Genomic DNA, 4500 nt, shown 5'->3' with positions numbered 1-4500 from the left:
CCCATTTCACCCTATTGGTACATGAATCTCCCTTGTTGCAACCTCACACAACAAAAAAATACCTGCAAATTCTATTCAATTCACCCATTTCAGCCTATCCGTACATGAATCTCTAACCTCACACAACAATTACAATGACAGATTCCGAGAAAACCACACTTGTTAACTCACCAACGACCTCCAGATCGGTGTCGAAGACGGTAAACGGTTTTCACCATATCGTCATACAAGGTTACTCACTGGTGAAAAGTATGGGGATCGGTAAACACAATCGTGATGGTTGAATATCGTCCATTGTGTTTATCGAAATTTAAATTATGTTATGATTTTATAAAAATTATATCCATGTAAGCATTAAAAAAATAAGAGAAAAAAAAATGTAACCTAGTGACCTGATAATTACACAATATTAGAACACTAAATTAAAGTTTAGTTACTTTAGAAAAATGAAAAAAGTTTGGATGATTTAATTGAAACACTTGACAAACTTGATACATTTGTATGACATTTTCCCTTTAATAAAACATGAACATAATTTTTTTATAATAAAAGTTAATGTTAGACCTCAAAATTAAAAACCAATTACCTTTTTAAAAAATTAAACCACAAACATGTTCCCATTTTAAAACCATACGAACTATTTTAATTCAAATTTATTCTCCATAGATCCAAACTTATTCATTAAAAATAAATACGGAATTTCATGCTTCGGGTAACATAAATTCAGGATGTGGGATAGCGTTTGTTACTTTAATTCCGAAGGTGAAAGCTCCTATGGGTTTAACAGACTATAGACCTATCACTCTCGTTGGGTTGGTTAGTAAGGTCATTTCCAAAATCCTTGCTAATCGACTTAAAAAGGTGATGGGCCAGGTTATTTCAGAGGCCCAATCGGCGTTCTTAGCTGATCGTTTCATTCTTGACGGTCCTCTTATGCTTAACGAAGTTATGGAATGGTTGAAGAAAAGAAATAAAAAGGCTTTCTTGTTGAAAATTGATTTTGAGAAGGCTTACGACAATGTTAACTGGAATTTTTTGTTGACTATTATGGCTCAGGTGGGTTTTCATCCGACTTGGTGTAAATGGGTTAAAGGCGTTTGTGTTTCTGCTAGAGCCGCGGTGTTGGTTAACGGGTCTCCGACTTTCGATTTCAGGTGTGAAAAAGGTCTCCGAAAAGGAGATCCTTTGTCTCCTTTTCTTTTCCTAATCGTGATGGAAGCTCTATCGTGGTTGTTGAAAGAAGCTCAACAGATTGGTATTTTTAAAGGGGTGTGCATCACGAGTAATGAAGCTGAGTTGTCCCATTTGTTTTTTGCTGACGACGCCCTCATTATGGGTGAATGGACTCGTGATAATATTCAGAGCATCGCTAGAGTTCTTCGTATTTTCTATCTTTGCTCGGGTCTCCGTATAAACCTACATAAGTCTAATATCTTTGGAGTTGGTGTGGAGGATAGGGAGGTGGACAATATGATGGAGCTCTTGGGGTGCAAAAGAGGTGGTTTTCCCTTCAGCTATCTCGGCATTCAAGTTGGTGCCAAGATGTCTCGGGTTAGTAACTGGAACCCGGTTATTGAGGTGGTTAGAAATCGGCTTGCCTCTTGGAAAGCTAGAACTCTATCCATTGGAGGTCGCTTGGTTCTTATTAAATCGGTTTTGGAAAATTTACCTATTTATTATTTTTCTCTCTACAAAGCCCCTAAGGCGGTCATAGATTCTACTGAATCCATTATGAGAAGATTTTTATGGGCGGGAAGTTGTGATGACAAAAAGATTTCATGGGTGGCATGGGAAGTCGTTACTTCTCCGAAACAAAAAGGGGGTTTGGGCGTCGCTAAGTTACAAGAGGTGAACGACGCGTTGTTATTAAAATGGACTTGGAGGTTTAAAAATGATGGCAATAGTTTATGGAAGAAGATCATCATGGGTTGTCATGGGTCGAGTAGGCCTTGGGCTATGCTCCCTTATAACGTGTCGTTGAACGGGTGTTGGAAATCTATAGTCAAAGTCGGGGAAAAAAGAATTTCTAATGGGTCGTCTCTTAATTCGTTCTTTGTCGGCGTTTTAGGAGACGGGAACTCGATTAGTTTTTGGGGTGATGTATGGTTGAGAGATACCCCGCTACGAGATCTTTATCCTAATCTTTTTAGACTCGAAAAACATAAATGGGTCTTGGTGTCGCAGCGGATATTACGGGTCAACAATTCCAAAGTTATGAATTGGGAGTGGAGATCTCAGCCCTCTTCGGCTGAGGAAGTTTCTGAATTGTTTCTACTTCTCAGCGATATTCATGATATGCCGTGGAGAGATGGTAAGGATTTGTGGAAATGGAAATTCGATAAGGATGGTATATTCTCAGTAGCCTCGGCTAAGAAGCTTCTTTTGCAAAATGATCCTGTCAATTCTAGCTCGTTGATTCACTGGAAGAGTTGGGTTCCCTTGAAGTGTAAAATCATGGTTTGGAGGCTTGCTTTAAATCGTCTTCCCACTGTTGCCGAGCTCATCAAACGGGGCGTTAACATTCATGATCAGGCCTGCAGATTTTGTCAGGCGGAGACGGAATCAGCGCTGCATTTGTACACGGGCTGCTTTTTTGCGCAGGAAGTTTGGTTTCGCATCGAGTCTTGGTGCCGCTTGCCCCACAGTTTCGCTTTTGATATTGCGGATATTCTGCAGGTTCCGGACAATAATACAAGCTCAAAAAGCACGAGATTTATTTTGAGAGGTATCGTTTACACAACCATGTGGGTGATTTGGAACGAGCGAAATAATCGGGTTTTTAATAACAAAAGCCGAAGACCTGCAGAATTAGTAGAGCATGTAAAATCTATTACGTTTTTCTGGTTTCGTCATAGGTCTAGATATAAAGATGTCGATTGGAAAGTGTGGTGTATTTGTCCCTTGGATTGATTTTGTTGGTTTTTTCCGCTCTTAGGTCCTTGCTTTGAGGACTCTTTGAGTTGAGTTGTTTATGAAGTTCTCTTTTCAAAAAAAAAAAAAAAAAAAAAAAAAAAAAAAAAAAACTATAAAGAAAAAGAAAACAACATACCTAAGACATAGTCATTTATGTAACCTAACTTCCAATTAGCATGGATAAAAAGTGATATCTTTCATACCATATCAAGTTAAAAAAAAAAATAATAAAATAAAACTCTTTCTTTGTGTATCAAATCAAATAAATATATTAGAAAAAGGTAGCAAAAAAATCTATATCTATCCATTATATATACACACATCATATACACACACATTACTCTCTCTCCCCTCTCTCTCTCTCTCTCTCGACGGCACAGAGATCTCGATCAGTGATGCCCTTGCCCCAAACAAGTCTTCACTTCTAATCAATCACCGGTTCTGTCTTCAATTTCTGGTAAATGCTTTTCTGTTTCTTAATCTCATCGTTTACCTAATTTTACTGTTTCTAGTTCTTTGAAAAATCTCATTATTATTATTATTATTATTATTATTATTATTATTATTATTATTATTATTATTATTATTATTATTTTGATATTAGTTAATTGAAAAATTAGAAGGTTGATTGGTTTTAAGAATTGGTTAAAATTGATTAATATTAGTTTGTGTTGTGAAAATAAATTTAGATACATCCGAAACCGAAAGCCCCTTGTTTTTCTTATCTATAAACGAAAGAAAAGAAGGGAAAGGGAATTAAGGAGAGGGGAGAAAGGAAAAGGAACGATAGAGTGTAATTTCGTGTTTCAGAGTTTGAATGAAATTAGTGTTTATTGGTGCTTGTAAAGCTTTGATTCGGTCGTCTAATGAAACAGGTTCTGTTGTTCTCTCCACAGGATTTTCGACTTTTGAAGATTACCGAAGCAAGTTTATCTTGAAAACATCATGGCTATTGATGCTGTTGTGTCGGAATCAGCCCATGTGTCTGTTGAGAATGTGAAGAAAGAGAGCAGTGCGAATGGGCATGTTGGTGAAAATGAATCCGGTCCTCACGTGAGTGAATTATAGTCTATGTTAAAAAACACAGTGCCATACTAAAGATATGATGCCAATTATAACAACACTAACTGATATTCTTTGCCATTAAGTGCAACATCTAGTGAACCTTCTACATAATAATAACAATCTTCTCTTGGTTTTAAAAAGCGCGAGGCTCAACAAGGCTAACACCCTAGGGCTTTTTCGCTCAGCGCCTAGAGTAATTACAAGAAGCCCTAAAAAGGCGCGTTTTTTTGGGATTTTTCTGGGCTTTTTTGGACCGAGGCGTTTTTATGCATCTAACTGTTGTACCTTGGGTTTTTTTGGCTTGTACATGCAGCTAAAATCATACAAAAACCTTATAGCTATATTTTGGGTAGAAAGCTAAAAACCTATGGATATATAGAAAATATATATAATTAGCTTGCGCCTTAGGTACGAAAAGCCCACCGCTTTTGCGCTTCGTGCCTCGGTTTTAGACCTCGTCGCTTTTGTGCGCATCTCGCTTTTTAAAACCAAGAATCTTCTACATAATATAACTTTCTAAGC

General features: G+C 37.2%; 1 long non-coding RNA gene across 1 annotated transcript; it reads left to right on the top strand.

The window, feature by feature from the left end:
- The first annotated feature begins 3213 nt into the window (after nt 1-3213).
- LOC110898866 lies at nt 3214-4118 on the top strand. Its single transcript, XR_002569688.2, has 2 exons — nt 3214-3370; nt 3810-4118. It is a non-coding gene; the product is annotated as an uncharacterized LOC110898866 (long non-coding RNA).
- Nucleotides 4119-4500: the final 382 nt, after the last annotated feature.

This window comes from Helianthus annuus, chromosome 13, assembly GCF_002127325.2.
Source record: "Helianthus annuus cultivar XRQ/B chromosome 13, HanXRQr2.0-SUNRISE, whole genome shotgun sequence".
NCBI lineage: Eukaryota > Viridiplantae > Streptophyta > Magnoliopsida > Asterales > Asteraceae > Helianthus > Helianthus annuus.
Note: the sequence above shows the minus strand (reverse complement) of the source record. Positions and strands in the feature narration are given on the sequence as shown.